The sequence below is a fragment of the Corvus cornix genome, chromosome 1A, assembly GCF_000738735.6.
Source record: "Corvus cornix cornix isolate S_Up_H32 chromosome 1A, ASM73873v5, whole genome shotgun sequence".
Classification (NCBI taxonomy): domain Eukaryota; kingdom Metazoa; phylum Chordata; class Aves; order Passeriformes; family Corvidae; genus Corvus; species Corvus cornix.
Window position 1 is genome coordinate 52,194,944 of NC_047057.1, and position 24,395 is coordinate 52,219,338.

The 24,395-nt window shown below is 41.6% G+C and overlaps 1 protein-coding gene and 1 long non-coding RNA gene across 6 annotated transcripts in view; one reads left to right on the forward strand and one right to left on the reverse strand.

Annotated features, from left to right (window-relative positions):
- Positions 1-788: 788 nt before the first annotated feature.
- Positions 789-17,497, reverse strand: LOC104696265. Of its 4 annotated transcripts, none has more exons than XR_005604481.1 (3): positions 17,417-17,497; positions 13,200-13,305; positions 789-5,880 (listed from the first exon to the last, which is right to left on the reverse strand). It is a non-coding gene; the product is annotated as an uncharacterized LOC104696265 (long non-coding RNA). The 4 variants fall into 4 exon arrangements; XR_005604480.1 differs by having other exon boundaries at positions 13,200-15,163; positions 17,417-17,490; XR_002047942.3 differs by lacking the exon at positions 17,417-17,497 and adding an exon at positions 15,083-17,405.
- Positions 17,498-18,578: 1,081 nt separating this feature from the next.
- Positions 18,579-24,395, forward strand: part of LARGE1 (LARGE xylosyl- and glucuronyltransferase 1) — a 272,166-nt gene continuing 266,349 nt past the window's right edge. The window contains exons 1-2 of one of the 2 annotated variants that reach the window (XM_039570321.1): positions 18,579-18,666; positions 20,511-20,597. The gene's annotated coding sequence lies outside the window, so the exon portion shown is untranslated. The remainder of the gene's footprint in view (positions 18,667-20,510; positions 20,598-24,395) is intronic. The other variant, XM_039570320.1, reaches the window with a different exon arrangement.

Here is a 24,395-nt window from a genome sequence, read left to right on the forward strand (position 1 = left end):
ACCAGTCATCACCACGTGGGAAGGCTCTCCTGTTCCAGAAGCAAATAATCCCGGAAGGTAAAATATTGCTGAAATTCCAGGTTTTAATGGACCAAGGGATTCTCGCTTTCATTCTTGCTTCCCCATGGTTCCATTGCACAGGAAGAAAAGAGGATGCTCTGCTTGCCAGAGATGTTTACAGAAGCAATAAAGGCTTGCTGGCTTCCAAGGAGATGTTTAATGCAGTATCATCATCACTATCCTGGGGCAGGAGTGCAGCAGGAACTGTCAGCAAGATCTCTCCATAGGTGGAGGGATCAGTGCATAAAAACAAATGGCAGTGCTCAAGTATGTCAGATTTCATTTGAAAAGCAATTTTATTATGTGATTTCCAAGGTATCACTATTTCAGCTAAAGGAAAGAGTACTCTGAATTGATAGCATCCCATATCTTAATTGCTTGAGAGAGTATCTGCCAGTGCAGAGAAGAGCAAGAGGCTTTTAGAGTAATAATGAAATCACCTGCCCCTACTGCACATTTCATGAGTAGATCTCAAAATACTTCACGAGAGGAAGTCAACTTCACTATTTCTATTCTATAGAAGATGCAGTTGATATTGCACTTATTTTTTATGCCTCCATACACTAGGAAAGGATTTTGTAATGGAACAAAGTCTTTTGTAATGGGTAAATCACTAGTATTTAATTAAGATAGCAACGGGTGATGCTCATCAGCAGTTTTAAAACATCCCTGACTCCACACCTTTGGGAATATCACTTTTATAGTCAAATAAGAAAATACACAAAACATAAGATTTGCATGGGAGCTTTATTATCTCTTTTATTTCCATAACTACCAATAAAGCCATTCCTCCTGGACAAGGAAGAATAAATATCTTCAATGCAGAAAGTTCAGTGAAGTGGCAGAATTATCTAATGGCTAATTTAAAGATGCACATAACCAGAGCAAAGAGGTGATAGCTCTTTATACCAGCTGAACTTGCATTTCCTGAATTCCTCCTCAGAAGCATGGTGTGTGTCTTTGATCACAGTACTTCTCTGAATCTCTGGTTCTGTTGGGGCAATGATTTGTTAAAATCTGACATTTTCAAGAATAGAAGAAAAGCATCTTGTTGCCAGTACTCTAAGTATTAGCCACATTTGAGAATGTAAGCTTGGTATTTTCTATGTGTGCTTGATACTGTATGGTATGCATGTGCACTCGGAGAATTTACTCCGAGATTTTGAGTTGCAATTTCTTGCTTCCAAGATTGTACATTTACAAGGAGTAGCTGCTATCTTGAATAGGTATCTCTACTCTTGTAGGACAGCAGCAGCTTCCTCTTTCTGCTCATCTTGTTCAACACTAAAAACAAACAAAACAAACCCCACCAAACCCTAAACAAATATCTACAGAAATCATCCCCAGTTTATTGTGAAACCCTCTCCTTCAGCATTTCTAACATGTAAATATTGTAATTAGGAATTGTCATGCAGGTCTACAGAAACCGTAGGTGAAAGCACCCTGAAAGTGATCCCACAAGTAGTCACAGTGTCATTCACTGTTTTGCTGAGCAGGCATTCCAAACCTAGCATGTGATCTTGTGTTCTTTCCTTAATTCCCGGGCTTAATTCAATATAACAGGAGAAAAAATGTAAGAGTTTGCTGCCTTAGTTCATAGTGCTATTAAATAAAGCTTTTAAAACAATCAAAATTTAGTTTTCTCCTCTTTTGAATGCCCTATTTCTCCCACTTAGTGAGACCTGATGTCTAAGAGCATGATTTGTTCCACTGAATTGGTAGGATTTCCTATAGACATACCCATGCTAGCTTTGGACCCTACATCTCCAATACCAGGGGCAGTACAGAATTCAGCCCAGAATATTCGAGCAGTGTTACCTCAGACCAGTTTTACTTTCTGCTCTAGACTTAGTGCTATTGCTATGCTGATATAAATTTCAATGAGCTGTAGTTAGAGCTAAGACAATGATTTTGTAAACCCTAAGGGGTTTTTTTCCCTCAAAGCTTGTTTTCATCCAGATATCTGATTTTTCTTAATCGGGTTTTTAATAAGTTTTTTCCCCTGCAATTTTGGGGCAGGAACAGAGAATAACTGCGCTACAAACCTATGTGGCACACCTTCTAGAAGAGTGTATTCTGCAATTGCTGGTGCTATTGGATCTTAGTGATTTCATGTAGTCATCAGAAATGCCACTGGTGAAGAAGCTCTGGAAGAGGGTGGCAGGGAGAGTAAACAGGGAGGACAGGCCAAGGAGGGTTGCTTGGGCAGTGAGGTAGCTCTCTTATTTCTCTACCATATCTGCTAAGCTAATGCCGGGAAATAATTCCTTTGTCATAGACAGTAACCTCCCAAATCCTACGAGAGCACACAGAAGCTGTTCCACAGCACCCTGTGCCTGCCAGCCCAGACAAATATGTGATGGGATAGGAGATCATGAGTCCAGGGTGAGAAACCACAAGGATGTATCATTCATTAACACCACCCACAGCCTGCCTGCAGATGTGGGACCTGAGAACAGAGTGCTCATGTGGAGAATGTCAGGAAGCAGAAGCGTGGTAGGCTGCCTGTGTTGGCAAGCGCGAGATTACCTAACCTATAGTTAGCATGCAGTGTAGGCAGGTTCTATTAGCAAAGTTCAGACCATGATGTGCTAATTAAAGAAGAGGTTGTCCTAGTTGCTAAGGCAATGAATGCTTTCAGTATTGCTGCTTCTACCTCAACCAAGCATGTTCTCAGCTGTCCCTTCAGTTGTGTTTGTCAGATAGATAGGTCAGGACTTGATATTGTTGTTTAGGGGATTACAGTGCTCCTGAGAGCTGATTTACACGTCAAGAGTAATAGGTGAAAAGAATGCCAGGAAGAAGTGGTTTAAAACACTGCTTTATGAGGTACCTGCCTGGGGACAAGTTCCTCTTAAAACTATGGGTTTAGGTTTTATTGTTTTGGTTTTTTAAGCTCAGTTCTGCTTCTTTTGGGAAAGATGCAGACAGGATGAGGAGATTTGTATGCTTTAAAATTGGTCTAACTGTCATCTTTCTGTAAGGAAGAGGCTGACTGGGTGTTGGAGCCAGCCCTAGAGTGAAGGAGATGTAATGGTTTGAATTTTTTATTAGTAAAGAAGCTGGCTGCCACCAGACAGGCATCTTGCTTAGCTTAGTCTCATGAGAAAGCATTGTCTGATTCATTATTCCTCTACCACAATATGTACTGTGCATAGGCAGCTGCTAGAAACCAAAGCATGCATCAACATCAACAGGAATGAAAACTGCATATTGTGAAGTTAATGTGTAAGTGAAAAACAGTCTTCATGGGGCGGTCTACTGCTGGCTGCAAGTCCCACAGCAGCTCTGTCATCCTTCTTTCTCCATGTGAGATTTATGTCAATTCCAGCTTGAAACTTTACATGATTGTGTACAACATCTTCAAGGCAGTTTTTTTTTTCTTTCAGAAACCCCCTCACCAGTGCTATAAAACTTTCTTCTCTGTCACTTTCTGGGGAAATGGTTGTCTGGCTGTAACTCTGTGAGATTCCAGAGCCATGATCCTCCTGTGTCTTGGAGATGGGCAACAACAATAAAATTGTCAATAAGAGAAAATTGTGTCTGTCTTTGAGAGAAAATAGAGCTCTACATTCATCCCCAGTTTCCAGTATGCTGGGCCACTGTATTTTTTTCTTCTTAGGCTTTTATTCTCTAAAGTAATTTTCCTTTAGCTGCCTATTAGACTGAAGCAAATTCCCTTTAACTTCACCTGCTTCTCTCCTACCTCAATGCAAATGTTGCAGCATCTAGCATCACCCCTCCCTACCAGCCTGTTCGTTACCGCATCCTCCAAGGAATAAAGCTGCCATTTTCCAAAGACCCTTGAAGCCACAGAATTTCACTTCTAACTTCCTGAGGACTCTAACCCTAATGTGACATTTACTTATCTTTCTCTTAAAAATGCTCTCTCTACAATTTTATCTGGTCTAATTTTGCATTGCAAGCTCTGCATTATTCTTTTGCTAACTCAAATATTTCATCTGCAATGCATTCTGCAAAAAGGGGCTGTGAAACCCTCATAACACAAAAATCTTACTTGTACCTCAAATTGTACTTGACAAATGAGCAGGAACCTCTTGCTGCCCCAGACTCATAGAATAACTAAATCTGCCAGAATCTCCTGCTGCCTGCTGGAGGCAGACATGGACTGTTAGACTTTGAATATTTGGGATAAAGTTCTGAGAAAAAGAATTCCAGCCCACAACAGCTGAGCCTGAGTTCTTACCCTGAGTTAGTTTGTTTAGGTGAGTTGGTTGTTTTGGTCATTGATGTGGTTAGGGGTTTTTTTTCAAACAATCTTTCTGTTAAAGCTGGAAGCAGAAAGCATGAGACCTCGGTGGTATGTCTAAAGCAGCATTTTTATTTGCATTTTGGTGGGGGCTTCATCAGTTTACAAGGAGACAAAAGCTGCTGCAAATATTCTCATTATCTGCTTTGAGGAGAATTGTGAGTGCCCACACAGGAGAAACATTTGGCATAACTAGGTATTATTAGTCTCAGTGGTCAATGTTCATCAGGAGTTCATCCTGCCTGACACAGTCTTGGTCTGTGATGAAGCCTGGTGTGTCAGTCCTTGCCAAATTAACAGGAAACCAGGAAAAACAGATATTGCTAAAGACTTTTGCTGCATATAAAATGTACTAACCGTTGTAAAATCACTTGGAACAAGCTGCTTAGATAAGATGTTAATTCATTTATTGGATTTGCTGACATTTACCAGAGGAATTTACTTTGAACATAATTCATATTGGATACTAAAAGGGATAGGAGTCCTTGCAAGACACCAAGAGCTCTAAGAAATTGGGGATTGTTTTCTATACTGTGTTTATAAATCAAATATATCAGTCCCTGCTTACATTCTGAGTTCATTCATACTCAGAGACAATATATATAAAATGTCCTCTCCTTTTCATAAGCAATCAGATCAGGGATAGGCTCAGATCTTTTATCTTGACTTCACTCTTGTATGTAACATTTGGAGACTGACTGACCACTTACTGCACAAGCTCAGAGTGGGCAAGAGCCAGCATAGCTGTTTTGCCATTCCCATTTAACCTCTACAGAATGATCACTATTTTACTCACTAATGTTCCGCTGTCATCACATTTACTGGTCTTCCTATTCAAGTTGGTTACTGATGGGACATTTGGCCTCAATAGTTAATAACTTGTCAAATGAATCACTACTTCCACTTGTGAGACACACCTTTAGTGGTATAAAAAGTGTACTGCATTTCCAGGGAGGAGGTTACAAAATTAACTAATGGTATTTTGAATATTTCACAAGTTGGATGAGATTGTTGAGTTAGTCATTCAGCACACTGGGAAAGCTGTGAGCTGCAATGATCTTTGTAATCTTCCATGTTTATTCTCTGTGATTTTCCCCTAGATTTCATCCTAATTACTTCCTTCAGTTCTCTGAAATATCAAAGAACATTCTTCCTTCATTCTTTGCATTTATTTTTTCATAGGTCTCTGGCTCCATTGTTCACCTCCACATTTTCTTTTACCATGCTGCAATTTCTTCTTCCTGATATATTCCTCTCTCCACCCCCTCCTTTCCCCCCCCCTCCCCCATGTGTTCTTAATACTTATTTTCATTCCATTTTGGAGATCTGCATTCAAGGACCATCATCTTGCTCAGATATTCTCAACCTCCTCCAGAGTCCAGGTATCTGTCACTGCTCCTTAATCCTCCACCAACCTGTCCCTGCTTATGGCTGGAGCATTGGCTTCTTGTCACAGTCGTAGAGGAAAGAGCAACAGTGACTTTTACTGTTGGCAGCCATCCTTCTTTTCCTCTCATGTGTTTCTTCTCATGTAGCAATTGCCATCAGTTCTGGGCAAACAATGAAAAAGTCACCAGACTGGCAGTTTTACATTTTCCAGCATGCTGTTATTACCAGCACCTTAGGGGTTGAGTTCTGTGTTAGATACCAAAGATACCAAAGGCATATTAAGATTATGTAATGTTCCAATCAGGTTGTGTCATTTTGCTAAAGGAAAAAATCCTCTTATGGGCATTCCCTATGCTTTTTATAGAATAGCAGTGTTAAAAAAAGGCTTGCTAAATTTCAGTGCCTACAACAGTATGAGCATTTAAATGTGTCTATTCCCAGATGAGAACCAGCATTAACAATGAGTTAGCTTTTAGACTAAATCCCACCAACGCAAGCCATAAAAGGAAAAAAAAAAAAAGAGAAATCAAGCAATAAGCAGCAAAGTTCTTCAGTGATTTGTCTGTGCTTGACACAATTGTTCTTTATTCTGGCTACCTTTTAGTCCCTCCCACTGCCCAGATGTTTGCACTTGCAGCCATGAATAACTGCTTTTAAAAAAGTCAAGGGAATCTGGAAATATATGAATAGATGAGAAATTTAGGAAAGGGATTCCAATAAGTAGAAAAGTACAAAACTTCCCCTCTGAAGAAAATGTGTCAACAGGAAAATTACCTCTGTATCATATACAGGTTACTACCTAAGAACTTATTTCGCAAATCAGTGTTTTCATAATAGCAGTAGTAGATTCCACCTAACTAGTTCTTTTTTACTACTGCACCCTTTGATTCCCTCTGGAACAATTTCTTATGTGATAATTGTTTCCGACTGTTTAATTCTGTTCATCCTGACTGTTCTCTCAGTGGTGATAGCTGCAATCACAGCTGGTTTTCCATGGCCCTGGTATACCTCACCTGGTCCACACATGGTGCTGCTCTGCTGCAAAGGTTTACATAATCCTTTAAAAGCCTTCTTGATTTCCCTGTGAAAACCGACAATATGCAGTGCTCAGCATATCTGTATAGCTTTTCCAGAGTTTAGGTCTCAGCACCCATAGCCTTTGGTGACTCACTGAGGCTAGAGATGGGATCTTTGGTCTTGTCCCAAAGAGTCAGACCTCTGCCGAGTCACAGCATTTGCAACAAGCTCTGGAAAATTTCTGAGCTCTTGCAGCTTGACATCACAAAAGTATTTAAGTATAAAGAATCTGTTTGAGATCATTTGCAGTGACTGGTAAAATTCACTTGCAAGTTCCTCTCCTCTGAGTTCTCTTCATTGGGACTTATTTTATACAGCCTGTTCAGAATTCTGATTTCCATTTGTTTGGGGCACAGCTTTTAACATGGATACCAATTAGAAGCTATGTAATTTTTCTCATTAACAGCCTTAAATAATCAAAAAGACCTTTGTGCCCACATTTCCAGCAACTACATTCCAGCCTGGTGTACCATGGTGTTCATTTCACCTAAACTTTCTAAGTGCATGATGCAGCTCTTTGATTCAGTCCTCTTTGCTCGCTGCCCAGTCCAAGTCTACACTGCAATGCTATTTCTGGTGTCTGGTTTGCTTTGAGACTGTCATCCAGCAGTTTTAAACAGCCAATGTACTGCTGATTTGCTGCATTAGGAACTCGTGTCTAAGTCTCAGGAAAGCAATAGGTCTGAGCAGCACTACCAAAGGCAGAGCTGGGAAGAGTCAGAGTAGCTACAGGAAGAGGCTAAGGAATGAATTGTACATTCTACCCAACTGCAAACTGCTTTATTCTACTACCCAGCTTAGCCTTGTCAGGCTGACAATATCGTGTGAGATCCCCAGGCACTTGTTTTTTGCCCTGAAGTACTGCTGAGAGACATTTGGAATTCTGACACTCAAGTTGGCAGTCTGGTGTTGAAGAATGGATCCTTCAGAAATGTGGTAAAGTTTCAGCACTGCCAGCTGAAGATCTGGTGCTCAGTGATCAGGAGACCAATGAAGTTTCAAAAGCTACAGATGGAAATTTTCTTTTTTCTCTTACCTACTCAGAGGAGTAGGTGTGAATTTAAACTGGTGGGGACAGGATATTTTTAGTATTGGAGTTTAGTAATTTCTACTAACTACTTGTCCTCCTGCATTTGCTCTTCCTACTTCATCCATATATTTCTGTCCCTGGTGAAATGACACACGCGTAATGGAAAGCATATCGCTTTCAGACTCCTAGAGTGAGCAGCCCTAACAAATCGACACAATGTTTTGAGACAAGCTTCTTCAGTCTCCAGAGAAAGGCTGGTGACCCTGGGCTTACAAATGTAAGGGAGGGAAAAAAAGAGAAAAGTATCAACATGTTTGCATCAAAATTAACGGCAAGTACAGAGTTGTGGGGATACTGACTTTGTTGTACAATCCTGTCATTCAAGGAAGGTTGATCAGTGCAATATATGTAGAGATTCTAGCATAGAAAGAGTCATTTTCTCACTAGACTTGGTGTGGAACAGCACAGCTGCCCTGTGCACAAGCTGGAGACTGGGTCTAATGAAATTTTCTTCAAAGGATGCCTTTGAAGTAGCACGTTAAGCATCAGTTCTATCAGAGATGTACACTATGCTGAAACTCCATTGCACTGCATATCTGAGGCATATTTGTGATGTCTCAAGCTCTCCGGCCAACCTAAACATTTTGTGACAAACACCTTCAAGCATGTCCTTCTTCTGAGGCTACTCTTTGCAGCAGAGGAAACTCAAAATTAGTATTTTCCGAGAGGCTGCCTCCTCTCCTAGCAGAAGGAACGCAGGTCTAGAAAATCAACTGGAACATAATATTAATTCAGCTGGTGTAATTGCTCTTTAAAATCAGCCTTCTAATGTCTTAAGACAGTATTCTCTGCTTGTTCCTCTGCTGGATTTCACATTTTGTCACCTACAGTTAGTTATTTAGAGGTTTCTCCAGCCTAAATGGTTCTGTGATTGTGTGTTATGGACATTCTGCTATCAGTTACTGCAGGAAAGGTAGGCCACACCTTTCTTTGTTCTGAGCCTAAATCTGCTCAACAGTACAAAGGTTATCAAATTAATTATTGTGTGCACCTGATTACTAGAACATATAGCAACTGATCTACTGAGGTAATGGGGCAGATGGATGGAAGTCAAGCAGTAACAGCTGTATCTTATAGCAGCCAATTTGTCACGCAGGTGTCACTTGCATCTAAGCCTTTACCATGTGAATGCTGGTGGATAGGACTGTCTTTCTGCCAATGTCCTGTTACAGCAATGCTGTCAAAATATTTTTCAAAAAATGTCATTTATTAATGGCCTAGTTTCTTAAAAAATGCTTAGAAGGGAGAATATCTGTTGTATTATTTCAGGGATCAAACCCCAAATCTGATGGCAGAATTATATTCTAACTGTAGCCTACGACAAATACGAACAGTTTGGACTATCATAGTATTCTGAGACCTTCAATGATATCTTGGCATCTGACTTTTACTTGTGCCTATTAGTAGGTTTTGGGGTTTTTTTTTCATAGATGCCATCATTAGAAAGAAACTATGAAAAAAAGCTTCCTGTTCATATAGGCACTTGTGAGCAATGCAGTCAGTACAAGGCTTGAAACAACAAAATCTTTATTGAGACTCTATCTTCTCCATTCCTCTTGTGTAATATCCAGCCTTTCCCATCAAAGCTACATTAATAGAACATTGCTGTGGTTGAAAACTCAAGTATACAAAATTAGGAAATGACAACTAAGTTCTCACATGCAAAGAGATTTTGATACCCCTTTTTCAGATTATAACACAATTATTAATTACATGATGACAGAATGATTTCTACCAGACCCTTACTCTATTTGATATGCAAAAAGATCAGGTGCCGACTTCACAGCACTCTTAGGTATCCTATCTTAGCAACATCTGATTTCTTCACCCAGACAATCCTGCTTTTCATCTTGTATCCCAACACCCCATCAAATCTCTTTTGTTCTCTTTCTGTCTCCTATTGAAGAAATAAACTCACCATTGTTAATTCCAGTATCCATCCCTACCCAGGCTTGATTAGAGAGAGGTAACCAGTTTAGAAAAACTCAGTTTTGCTCTTGCAGTGGTGAAGAGAAAAGAATATTTTTTAAAAATCATTTGCTGTCAGGGATCAGCAGATGTAAAGCCTGGTAATGATTCCAAGGAGAGTGAGCTTTCTTAGCTGCTGCATTAGTCAAGAAAGAAGCAGAGGTCTGAGCTTACTTTATGGGTATAGATTCTTTAAGGATGCAGCTGTTCCCTTTTATCAACTCTCTACTAAGCACATACAGATTTTTAAAGGCTCAGTTAAGTAAAATCCTTCTCTTTTTTTTTTTTTTTTTTTTATGCTTCCAGACTGGTATCATTGTTCCCTAGCAGAATTCTGAAAAGATTTATAAACCATCACTAGTTCTGAGGCTCCAGCTGCCAATCACCCAGTAGTAAATGTCCCAACACCTCTCAAACTTATCACAGATTATAGTGCTGAAAGAGGACTTGCACTAATCCTTCCTTTCAATGAGGTAATTGATAAAAATGGGGTAATAATGAAGCTGAGTGATTGCCCTAGCAAAGCTATCACTGTACTTGGTATAAATGCGTCTCCCAAGGAGAGGCTCCTTTCTCACCTAGAGTTGGGAGAAGGTAAGGAAATACAGCTCCTCCTGCTGATGATCACTTGTCTTGGCTGCATCTATTTTGCACCTGGTTATGCTGAGTGAAAGAAGGTGGACAAAAGTTTCAAAAGGCCATTGGCATCAAGTCTGGTATCGGAGAAACCTCTCGAGTTATAACCTCTCATTGGAACTGTTGTAATGTCAAGCTGACATACAAACAATAAAGTAGCACACCTGGAAATATTTTCAAAATGAGCAAAGGACACAGTGCCAGGATAGTTTTTTGATTCCAGCATTGAGCTCTTGTATGTTGGTTGGAAAAGTGTTGTTTAACTCTTCCCTTAACTGACTAAAATGTGTGCTGATTTCACTGGAAACTTTGCTTGGTCTGGTAATTTCTTTCAGGTGATGCAGGAACCGTGAATTCTGACACCATCCATGGTGTAAGTAAAAGCTTATTCCTTTCCTCAGTAAACAATCTGATAGAGACTGCAATTTTAGAGGAAGCAGCAATGCTAGCAGCTGTGGGGCTGCCAAGCTCAGAAATACAAGTACACATCCAGAGTGTAAAATGTCTTCTGAATTTGTTGGGCATTTTTTGCGTCTGAGACTGGATTCCTTCAATGTCACCTTCAGACTCTGAAGGTCTGTCCTTTTCCTGGCCTTGTCTGCTTGGCCTCTACTATGTCTGACAGCTTTAGCTTCACCCAAATCAACGGAAAACCCCCTACCATGTCAAGATACAGTCTGAATCACAGAATATTGAAGTGTTAAAGTACTACTCTGAAAAAGAGGTGTTTAATGTTGACAGGTTCATTGGCACTGGTATTGGTCTTGCCTTGTTGCCTGACCTTAGCATCAACTTCCCTGTAACTGCTGTTGAGACTGAGGAGGATTATCCTTGTTACTGACAGTTTCACTGCTGAGATGGGGTGACCTGTCCTATTCTTTTGCCAATGGAGCAAGTCCAGATCATAGCTCACAACTTCTGAAATGTCAGCAAGAACACAGAAACTTTCTTTAGCACTGACAGTCCTGGGCAGAGAGCGGGATGCAGCTCACAGTCACACCTCATCCCCAGCAAAAGAACATTTTTGTTTTTTCACAGTACATTTCTAAGATACACAACCACCTGTGGCCACTAAACGAGTTCATGTTCGCTGTTCAGACTATGCTCCCTGTTTACATTCAGAAGCATGTGCATACATTTCCATTGTGATTTTGTCTCACAAGGACAAGAAAGTGGACTTTCTTCTGTCAATTTTGTTAAACTGCCAGAAAACTTTCATATTGGACATTCTTCCTGTTGCAGTGGCCAAAATGCAAATAAGCCTGAGTCACTAGTCAGGATCTGGGGTTTATTTTACTCTCCCTTCACTGGAAAGTAGCAGCTATAATGCGCTTCGGCTTTCTAGAGAAATCCTCCTAGAAAATATTTAAAACACAACCTTCATTGGGAAAAATATGGAACTTCTAGGATTTGACTGATAATTATTGTCTTTTATTTTTGGCCAAAACCTTCCCTGTTTGATGCATTAGGCAGTGATCCTTATAAATAAGTATGGGGTCATTTCTTTTCCCACAGTACCTGTTTTTAATCCAGGTACTTTTTCATACAGATTCCAAAGGCATGACCATCAATACAAAACTTCAAATTATTTTAACAAGTCTTGATATCATGCTTTAACTTGTTACAGGATCTATGTTTTTATTATTCAGCCATCTATACATTTTATATTTACACTTAAGTCTTTAGTCCTGTATAGATTTATTTTTTGGTCAGACTTAAAACAGCTTTATCATCAAACCAGTGTAAATGTGACAAAGGCCAGATGTGTTACTACTGACACCTGGGTACCTAAAGAAGCAATCCAAGCATTCATAAGGCAACCTCCAAACATGCCTAACCCACGGAGTCAGGGACATAGGAGCTGACACACAGTGTTGGTCATAAAGGACATTCCTTGAAGTGAACAGAACTTGAATGGACATCTTAACATTGTTTACATAATCATTATTAGGCTCACTGTTGGTGGTTGTCTGAAGAGGCTATTCCACAGTGGGAATAATTCATTTCTCACAGGTATTCTCTGAGTTCACATAACTGGCAGTTATTCCTACATTCTGGAAAAAACACTGTCAATGCTGTCAGTGAGGGAATGAGCCTTCCTGCTCTCTTAAAAAAAAGACACCACTCTTCAAACTTCTGTATGGTCAGGTTCCTTTCTAATTAGCATCCTGGCTCTGGGGAGGCCTGTATTGGTAACACTTTCAGGAGGTAATGGAGCCATCCTGGAAACAATTAAACCTTCCATGTATAAAACAGATACTGCTAATGGAAAAAAAAGTCTTCTTGCAATTAGGCAGAATATCCTCTTTTTCACCAGATAGTGAAAAGTGTCCTTAGATGAATTAAAATCTAAATGTGTAAGGCTAAGACTGGAGGGATAATACATCCTGTGCTTTAATATTTCTAGAAAGGCTGGCAGATATTAATTACACAGATCTACAATTCAGTTAAGGCTTTTCATAGTCTCAGCATTCACACTGCAGGGCAATAAATGGCCAAGTGTAACAAAGGAAACACAGTAATAAGAAAGAGACACTATATCCACTGTTTGCTTGGCAGTGAGGTGCCAATAGAAACAATTATTAAAACAGAACCTCATAAAACTGTGTGTGTGTGTATGTTTCCCCAGAATATAGACTAGGACATAAAGGATAGTTCAGCTTGAATTGCACTGAAATCTATGCAGCTGCTCCACTGACTTTGACATACCTTGATTTACGCTTAAGAGTGCCTGGGTCAGTTTCCCGCTCCTAGCCAGTGAAACTTAAAATTATTTTAAAGTTTGTCCAGTGCTGCTTTTCTTTCCCAGATGATTCTGTAAAGACAATGATAGATGTTAATACAAAGCAATTATATGGTACTGTAAATTATCCAAAATTTTGCTGCAAATAGCATAGGTGTTAAGATTCCTTTGTATAAAAAAATCCTGTGTATGAGATTAAGTATTTTCTAAGTTATGCATGTCATATTATCAAAAGTCATCAATTATTACTGTAAGTAGAAATACAAGATTGACCACAAACTTAAAGAAGTACTATCAGCCTGAAGTCAGATTATCTTCATAAAATTAAAGTTGCATCATATTTATTCTGCATATCTTCACTAGTTTTCATTGTTTTAAAATCACTAAACCTTAAAAAAGACCAACCAAAAAAGCAAAATCCCCCAACTTTTCTCTAAATGACTGAATCTAAACAAATGGAAAGTAGTAAATGGCAACAATGAAAGAAAAGTACACAGAGAATTCTGTCAGAAATATAAACAAATGTATTTCTTTCACAATGTCTTTGTTATAAGGCATAACAATGTGCAAGCCTCTAGTATGGGTGTTTACCTCTTTACAACTAGAAGTACAACTGAAATCTAGGAGAAACCAACATGAAAATGAAATGAATACAGAACAACCTATGTCAACTGTTTCTAATCTAAACCATGGTCTGAAAACTATTTTGGTATAAGAAAAATGATTCCTGAATTAATAACCACATTTCCTTTGCATTCTGAAAGTTTAAGGTTTTCATGATGTTTTCTGGTTATTTAAAGGCATTTGGTTTACCAGTCTTTATTTTTTTTCCAGTTCCTATAATCCCAGGCAATTTGAATCTTGCTTAGGTTTGGTTGACTTTACTTTTTTCTTTTCTGTTACATGCACAGGAAAATCTCCATTAAATTTTAATTTACTGCCCACTGTGGACAGCATACGTAACAAAGCTTCTACTTCATGCTCAAGAACCAGGAATTTACTTTTCCGGAGTAGATTAAATTTCACTCATTTCTTGTCTGAAAGCCCTTTCCTACTACAAAACATGCCAGGCAGCCTGTTCTGCAGTAGTCCTGTACTCATTGCAGTGGCAGATGGTAACAAGCATCTCAAGGGTTAGGACTTGCTTCAGACTTTTGGTCTTGCTCTCCAGGCTCTCATACTATCAACAAGTTGAGCAATTTAGCATTTAGAAGAGAAGCGATTCACAAACAAAGAGTCACAACCTTCTGTGGCTCGGTTAGCACAATCCAGCCTGCTAAATCAGATTTGAATTTCTATTTGCTGTGAGAACACCCTGAATGGTTGATTTTATGAAAAGTAGCTATTTCATCTACTCCACATGAAAGAAGGCAATGGAGAACTTCGCTTAGTCCATGCATATCCCATATCTTGAGCGTGACACAGCCGCATCTACCTCACTAGGTATTTAAAATGCTGATTAGCCACAGGAGTGTGTGTGTGTAGGAATGGGGACAAAAAAACCTCCTGGTTTTCAGGAATATTTTAGCTTCTATTTCAACTGGCACATAATGCACTATTTAAAGTAGTAATGCACTTTTCAGTCGCCTCCTGAACAAAGCACTGTCTTTTTTTCTCAAAAGACCTCATAGTGGTTGAATTCAGCTAGAACAATGAAGCAACTGTAAGAATGTAAAAAGGACTTCATTGGTGTTAAATGGGAGATGAACTTCATGCACTTTTGTAAGTTTGAATACTTGTGGGCCTTACACCTTCCTTTCACATAAAATGGTTATATTGAAAGTAATTTTGTTTTTTTTATCAAAAACAGATAATCTGTAAGTGTGTAGGGTCTTATGAACAGACTTACTACGATTTTATTTACTGATGTCCTGGTGTAGCGAAAATATCATCATTTGTCTGAAGTTCTGAACTGTAATGCCTTTATCTCCTGTTCCAGTAAGGAAAAAATGAGATCAAATACTCATGTTATAATTTTACATCAGTATAAATCAATCCTTTAAGAAAATCTCAAAATTTACATGTTTATATTAAGAAATGAAACATCTGGTTTACAAAATTTTTAAATAGTAGGACTGTTAAAGCTTTGAGTTTTTTTGACCTAAAGAAATGATCACTTAAGAAAAAAAAAAAAATCTGTGTGCTTGACATTACTCTAGGTTTTACATTTTTTTTGGTTTTTTTTGCTTGTTTTCTTTAAAATGAAAATAGACACCTCACTCCAGAACCTGTGTAGTTTCTAGAGAAACCTTCCTCATGGTTGAATGACATCTGAAATGCAAATATTTGCATCTATTGTTTTCTACCTGTCCTTGGCATAAGTATCCTTCTGCACTGTTTGTTTACTCTGTGTCCAAAGCAATTGCCACATCAAGATTTTCAAGGACAAAGACTGATGGAGCAATTTTATTGTGACTATGAAAAATATTACTTGCTTATAAACACAATTTCTGAGAAACCCTATCTTCATAGGCAGTCACTCCTCCTGTCCCTGTAAGGTTTTGTAACCTCGTGGTAAGCATTCTCAGCTAGAGCCTCTGACAAACGGTGCTCTGGATTTGGACAGCTGTCGTCCTTTTGTGAGTAGGTCACCAACCTGACAGATACAGAGCAATTTAAAGTAAGACATTTTGTTCCAGTATGAAGGTCCATCATTTGTCATGTATGGTGGTATATTAGATAATCCTAATAATCCATGCTGTTCTTAAACCCTAAGAATTTTTGTGGGTGCTGAGAGTTCCCTGCTCTAAACAGAAGAACATTAAGAACCTCCAGAAATTGTTCAATATTTTGTAGGACCAGACCCTGGCAAATTAGTAGTTTTGAAGACATAGCATGAGGCTGGAAGCTATGGAACTGCTGAAAATTCTAGTAACAGACAGTGGACAACCTGGTTTTCTTAATAATGAAGCTGTATACACAGTCCTGCTTCCTCCTCCCTACATCCCCAGAAATTCGTCCATTGTGACTGTCACCAAAGCAGTTACAATCCTTCCACAGTGCAACAGAACATTAATACTTGAAGGCTGATCCGTTAGCTTCACATAGGAGAGAGAATTAATCAGTTCAGTATAGCTCATTTCTGGCTTTGATCTGCTCATGTAAATAATGAGCACAATAGACACCAATCTGTAGGTTACCACAGCTATTCCAGAAAATCCTTCCTATCAGAACTAAATTATTTTTACAGATAAGCAGACTTGTTGTTTTTATTTTTTCCCTGCAAAATGCTCTCCTAGTTACCACAATATGTCAAAATTTTCAGTTAGTAACAATTATGTGATATCACTGGCACCTCCAACATCATGATTTACTTCAGTTCATCTGATACCCCTCTTGCCTAAAGCATCAGGAAACGGATGCTGAGGGTGGCAGAATAATAAGTTTGATGAACCAATACCTTAATGAAGCCTGCCAAATACTATCTTCCTATGAATAACCTGTTCCAGAGTTCACAATACCTTGGTACAGTATACTGCAAAACATAATTTCTACCCAATAAAGAAACTTCTGCATGAGTTACAGCATTCCAGCAGCTGATGTAATGAGAGAAATTAGCATTCATGGCATCTTCTAGAGAACACCACTTTTCTCTTAAACTATTCCCTTATCCTTCTAGAAGAAGAAAGCAGTTAAGTCCTGATTACTAACCCAATTACTCATACTTTTGATTATTTACATTGTTACTCAAAGCACACGTATACTTTCCTTCATCTTCCATTCTAAGAATGGATCAATGCCTTTCTAAAATCGGATTGTACGCACATTTGTAAATTTCTCTTCTCCTTGCATATTCCTCTTGGAATTTCAGGCACCCTCTACAGCCATACACACATACAGTCCTCTCAGTATGCTGATATATCGCAACACTCCATTTTACACCGCTAACAAAATAAAATTATGAACAAAAAGAACACCAGAAAAAAAAAAAAAAAGGCGTTGATGGTTGCTCTATACGCACAGGAAAAAACAAACAAACAAACAAAACCCCAAAATGTGCGCTTATCACTTGACTCTCAGCAGCTGCCAGCACGCAGGAACACATCGCAGGGACACGCTCCGCCACATGTAAGCCAAAAGCCGTCATATTGATTCATTCCTGACGCGGTACCGGCACTCGGAGTTGGATCTTCCACCGCCGCCCGAGGCGGGGCCGGGCCGCCCCGCGCCCTCCCGCACTTACCCGCACCAGGCGGCGCTCGGGACCGCCGGGCAGGCGGCGGGCGCGGTCCCCGCGCGGGGCCAGCCCTGCCCTCGCGGCCGCGGGCCGGGCTCGCTGTCACAGCGGCGGCGCCCCCTCCGCGCTGCCCAGGTGTGCGGGCCCGGGGCGCCCCGCTGCTCGGGCGGGTGCTGCGCGGCGGCGGCCGCCACTGGTTGGGCGCTCGGCGCCTGTCGCTGGGCGGCGTGAGAGCGGGCTGGCCCCGCCTCGGCCCGCGCCTCCGCCCGCCCAGGCACAGACATGACACAGACACACAGGCGCTGCAGCCGCCGCTGAGCCAGCCTGGGGCAGCGCGGCGGCGGGCGCACGGCTCTTGGCACCCGCCGAGCGGCAGCGGCGGCCGCCGCTCCCGGCTCCGCCTCGGCCCTCCGGGCGGGCAGCCGCGGCCCTGACACCCGCAGGGGGCAGCCTGGCACCGGGCGCCGGAGGGACCCGGCGGGGGAAGGCTGACAGCGGGGAAGGGGCGGGAGGCGAGGAAGGAAGGAAGGAAAGGGAAGGGGGCAGCCTGGCACTCAGACTCGGAGGCGGTCGCCAGGCACGGGCACGGAGCGAACCCGGTCGGAGCGCGGCACCCAGCGGTCGCTGACGCTGGGCCGGCAGTAGTAGCAGCGACCGCGGCGGTGCCGGGGGAGCCTCTCCGTGCTCGGCTCCGCGGTGCCGGTGACCTTCCCGGAGCTGATCTCTAGGCCGGGGCAGGGCCTCCTCTCCCCGCGGAGAGTGTGTACCAGGCCCCGGGGAGAGGGCAGGAGGCTGGGCCGGAATCCCCCGTCGCCCCCGGGTCTTCCTGGCCGCCGGCGGGGCCTGTGCGCCGCGCGGTTCGCCGCTCGGGAGAGGGGCGGGGGAAGGCGAGCGGGACGGACGGACGGACGGGGCCGGGCTGCACCTCGGGACAGCACGGGGCGGGAAGGCCCCGGAGAGAGCTAAGCTGGGCGGCGGAGGAGGCGGCCACCTCGGCGGCGCATCCCGGGAAGAGTCGGGACCTCCCCACCGCCCTCCTCCTCGTCCCACCGTTAGCGGCTCCTCGTCCCGCGGAGAGTGGAGCTGCCGGTGCCGCTCCGGCTGGGACCTGCTGGCCGACACCTCCGGAACGCCGGGCTGCGGGGACGGCGCTGGAGCTGCCCGCCTGGAGCGGAGGAGGGGGAAGGAACGCTTGCCTGCGCGGAGCGGCGGGCGCTGAGCGCCCGTCCCGGCGGCCCGGGAGCCACCCGGGGAAGGTAAGTGCCTTCTCGTCGAGTCTTTGCTGCGTTTGGAGGCGAGGGGCGGGGGAGGGCAAGAAACAATCGGTGAGTGTCTCCCTTCCAGCAGTCCGGGGAGGGGGCACCCGAGTCCAGAGGGCCGGGCTGGCATCTTTATCTGCTGGATTTTAATCCCCATCAGATCCGGAATTGAAGAGATGCTCAAGCGGAGGCGCGCGTGTCGCTTCCCGGCACAAAGGGGCACATCCCCCCGGCCGAGCGAGGCTCCGCTCGCTGGCTCGGCGCCGCTCGCCTTGTGCTCCGGCTGGGCTGCGCTCCCGCTGCTCGCCGGCTCCAGCCCCGCCGCGGCGGGGTCCCGCCAAGTGCCGCCGCTCCGCGCCGGCGTCCGGGAGAGCCGGGGCTGGTGGCCGCGGCCGCGGGTGGGACGGAGGGAGTCGCGCCGCGGGGAGTGAGCGCTCTGCTCACCGGAACGGGACCCGGGGGCAGAGCTGGGACGCCGAGCCGAGCAGGGTGACCTCCCTATCACCCGCCAGCCTCCCCTGCAAGCCTCCAGTCCGGGAAGCGCTCCTTTGGGAAGGCTTCTGCTATTACCTCCTATCCGAGAACTGTGTCATTTAGATCGTTAATCCCTGCGCACCGGGGGTGGGGGGAAAATAGCAACTTGCGTCCCTGTGGAGGTGACGTGAAGTTTGATAATTCCTTATGTAACACTCTTTGGAGAGATTCCTAGTTTTTCTGCTGTGCCCAGTTTTAGTAAGCAAGTGGTTTTTCCTCTTGGTAGAGCATCAGACAAGCGATTTTTGTGTTTTCACCTGTGTACAGTGTTTTATGCTCTGTTCAACTTGGAATAGGGGTGCTGTTACACAGCAGATAAAGCCTACTTTTTTCCAACATGGAATTTTAAATGAAAATTAGCCAGCTGAGCTATCTGAACAGTTGTTAGAAGGTCTTACCTTTCTCTGTATGCATTTCACATAGTGGTCTTAAAATTACTACAGGAAACATTTTCACAGCACTGATTGTCATGTATGTATTCTGGAAGGTATGGATGCCAGGATGGAAATGGCAATAAATCAAATGTCTTTTAAACATTGTTAGCTTCTCTTTAGACCGTATCGGTGCTGGAAGTGCTGGAAAGAATGGAAAGCAGCAGGCTAAACCAAGTGCTGTGTTAAAACCAGACCTGGCATTTGCCAACAGGTCATAATATTTTATTTAATGATATCTTCTGGATACAGATTAATTCTCTGTGTACAAACTATTTTTTAAACTTGTTCAGAAATAGAAGCAGCAGGAAATTTGATAAATGGGTTGAAAGGTTGCCTGGCTTCCATAAGGGATTATGTCTTCTACTGGGGAAAAAGCCTCAAATGAAAATAAAAAGCTAGCCTCACACATGAAAAGACAGAGTAGTGATTTGCCACATCTCTTCAGACTCCAGCTGCAAAGATATGCTAGGGGGACTGGTTTGGGTGGGTTCTTCTCCTCGTTCAGTGGTGAAAATGCACAGACTATTGGGATAAGACCTATGAAATGTTCTTTTTTTTCTAACCTTGTGGAGCTCCATCATTATACTGTAAGCTTAGAGGAGAAATCATGTAGATGCTCAGGTGATGAGTTAAAGGTAGGGGGATCTTCTAACGAAGTCATTCTGCTCCCTGCTGCAAAGGGGATAGGTTGTCAGAGGTTAGTTTACTTATAAGAACAGGACAAGCTAACAAAAAAACCTTACCCCGAAAGTCTTCGCTGTGTTTCAGTTTTTTTAAATGGAGAAATGTGGAACAGGTACCCCTAAAGTTCTTGAAAACTGGAAATTGCTGGTAGATATTCCAAGTCTGAAATGTGAAATTCTTACTGCTTAGGTGTCCTGTGACGGCCCTTGATCAGAAAGGCTGCAAGTCATGTAAGAGCCGCAGTAACTGCAGAGTCTCTGATGGATAATTGGATTGGTAGGTTGGTTTTGAATTTTTTTTTTTTGGTCTTTTAATTTCCTGCTGTAGTAGCTGGTGCCTTTTCTCCATCCTGTTGATGTTTCATTCTCATGATTTTTGCGTTATGTTGTGTGAGGCATCTTTCGTGTTCAAAGTATATACCCCCTTCTCAGTTGCTGGTAGGGAAAGCATAGCTTCGAGGTATTTGAATGACAGTATGGAGCAAGATACTTTTCTTTTTTTTTAACATCTGAAATATATGTGACAACTTCTTTTCTTTGTTGTTTAGATGACATGAGAAGACTGTAAGTTTTCTCAGGTCTGGAGAAATATGCATTGGTTTTCTTTAAAGGAGCACTGAAAATAGTATTACTTATATCTTGAATTCTCTGTGCCAGCTATTCAATCTGCAGAAATTCCAGAGTACAGTCCTCAGAAAGCCAAAGTGCAGAGCAGTGATGAATGACTGCATGTCTGGTGGAAACATTAAAATCTGTCAAAGGCTTGATCTGAAATTTCAGCATGTAGAACTTTATTATTAGTAAAAGTAATATTCCTTCTGAATTAATTATTCTAGAAAACTGTAAAATTAGGCATCTCCCAAGTGCACTTAACTCACTGAACTGAAGTGTTTTTAAAAACAATGATTTTGAACTCATAAGACTACTTTCTGCTCAAATGTGTGGCTTTTGTTTGTACCTGGGATAAGCAATCAGTTGTTAATAGACCCTTACTGGAATACTCTCCTCTGTCATCCTTTGTCTGATTATTTTTTTTATGTGGCCTTATAAGAGCAATCTTAAAAAACAAACACAGACACAAAGCCAACAAAAACCAAGCCTTTTTTTTTTTTTTTCCTGATGTTTATAAAGGCTAATAATTGGTAAAATTCATAATCTGACTACAAAGCCTTTGCACTGCATGCTAAACTCTAACTGTATGCAAACTCCGTTGGTGTTGCTGGGAGTGTTTGTCTAGATCGAGAACAGCAATTATTATTTTTTTTTAAAAAGTGTGTTTATCCTTATTTCCTGTCTTGTATGAAAGCATATGTTAATGAGCTCTTGTCAGCTTTGAAGGCTTTTCATCATCTGCATTAGAATAAATTAACAAAATGTCTGTTTTAAGAACATGAGATTTCTGGTGTATCTTCTTTTCCTGTAGTGTCTGTGCTGATAACATTAAGATTTGTGTGATAAGAGAACATAATGGCCAATGTAAGTTTGCGTTCTTCATGAGTTTGTCTCCATTATCTTCAGAGTTGGCTCTGTTGGTTATTTGCCTAATGCTGTGGCTAAAGAACTTTCTCAGAAGTGGTTTTGTGCAAGCAAACGTGCACGCAATGTCCATTGCACTATTTTTGCTCTGTTGGGTTTGCCTCATCTTCCTTTTTGTAGTGAATGCTAGCTTTAAAAAACAACCATTGTTCATTAATTCTGGCCTTAAAAACAGCCATTGTTCATTATCCCACACTTGGCACAATTTAAGAGCTGGCGAGTCAGAACTACCTCAAGGAAGATATTTTTACTTTTCTCCTTTTTTTTTTTTTTTTTCCCCTTTTCATTGGATCTAATTTTTTTCTTCCTTATGATGCATCCACCTGAAGATAAAGGTTAAGAGATGAGGGCTGTACCTTGTAGGGATTCATGATTCTTCTGGTGTCACTTGGCTTAGTATTTGAAGGTCTGTCTTGTCTTGTCAAAGCTTGTTCAATGCATGGCTGTAGGAAGGGAGCAGCAGATAAGAAATTCTATTTTATTTGGAAGTTGGTGGCTCAAAAATCAAGGAGAAAATTGCTAGAAAGGATTATCCTGGCCTTGGCACTGGCTTTGAAGAAATCTGCCAAGGCTGGAATCCTTGTTTAAGTGCCATCTGTGTCAGAATTAGAAGCAAACTGTGTAAAATAGTTCCATTACTCATTCTAAATTGCAGATCAGACCAGGTCTGATAATGTTTACAGAAGTATCCACAGCACCTTCTTTCTGGGATATAGCTACTGTTTCCACAACAGCAGAGTTAACTGGGTAGAAGCTAATTTAAAATTGTCAAGAAGAACCCCAGCAATGTTCAGCCAGTGCTATAGCAAAAAGTCATGGTCTGGTCATGTAGCCCAGGTGGTGGAAGAAGCTAGAAATCTCAGCTGATGAAAGCAGAATGCAGTCTTCCTCACTAACCCCTATGTAAGATAGGTATGCCTGAAAATAACAAAAAGAAACAGATTGTTTATTAAGGCTGGAGTTCCCTGTCCTCATGCTTCTGGTCTCTTGACTAATGGGTGCTAGAAGATAGATGCCATCACCACACTATTCTTCTTCCATGCATTATTGTGTATTGATGAGTCATTTCTGTTACTCCACGTCTATACCGATTTTTATCCTCAGGAAATAGTTGCACATGATGACCCAGACTGTGTGCTGGCTGAGAGGCAGCGTGTCAAGGGTCACATTGAGGAGCAGTGGTTTGCTTTACTAGGAATCTATTACAGTTATAGAAATCGTAGCTATTTTGATCTGCTGTTGTTTGGTCAAACTGCAAATAGCAGTGGTAACACCGGAACCAGAGCTTCCTTAAATAAGGACAACACCCGTATCAGTTTAAACCTGCTTTCACTCACCTGCACTGAGAGATACAAGAAAACTTGTGTTCAGAAATAAAATAAAATAATAACTTTTTAAAGCGACCTTCTGCTTCCTTCACAAGAAGTTTTCTGCTGATTAAAAGTTCCAGGGAAGTTGAGTTGTCACTTTGAGTTGCATCTCTCAATAGTTCCTCTAAAGTTTATCCCAGAATGTAATATTAATATGCAGAGGTTCATCATTTCACTTCTAACATTAGCTTTTAGGTTTTGTCTGCTGCTAGGCATTTGGCAGCTAAGACTTAGGACTAGGAGAAAACTAGAAATTGTTACTGAGAAATCTTCATTTAAATGCAGAGAAGAATGAAGGATTTTGTTTTAGCGGGACACAAGAGGAAGAGGAGAGAAAGGGCAGAGAAATGAAGGGAAGGAATTGTAGAAATTATTTATTTAAATATGAAACTCTGCTTACAGTTTCTAGATGGACTTGGGAATGAATTTAATTTGTCTGTTTGGAGAAATGAGTATTTCTCAATGTGGAATATAAAGTGTCACTGAATGATGAAATGGCGGGAGCAAGAAGAATTGAGAACTATTCAAATGAAGTGGTGTTTTCAGTTGATATTTAGGCTTCTCAATCCAGCTTCTTCTTTTCTCCCTCTTTCTGAGTCCCCTGCTGTGCCCCTGAACCTCAATACTAAACTCTCTTGGTGATTGTTTTCCCTTCTGTCTTCAGTTAATGCTGCTGCTTATCAGTACTGCAAGTGAAATTTTATGTTCAAAAATTACTGGACTTCAGTGTATGGATCTGCTTAATTCAATATTTTTCATGCTGAAGGTGCTAGAGAGGTATATGCCACTGGATAAAAATAAGAAATGAAAACCAATTTTTCTAGCATTATTAAATACCCAAATATATGTTCTTTAGCTCATGTTGTTCTTAAGAATATTAGCTTTCATTGTTTTGTTAACAGAAGGGATGTATGAGGCTTCCTGGTATTTTTATGTAAAATGAACTGACATTAACCTCGAGGCTCTTCAAGCAGCAGTTAAATTCTGTATTTCTGTAGTCTCATCATTTTTCAATCCTAAGACTAGTTCTAGAGTGTGTGACTCAGATTTAAACCTGTAGGTTTTCATTCATGTAAGAAAAATTTTCAAAGATAAAATATTGGCTGGCATGCTTGGGAATTCTTAAATGAGATAAAGATGGTTCGTACTGCTTTAAAAGGGTGCAGTTG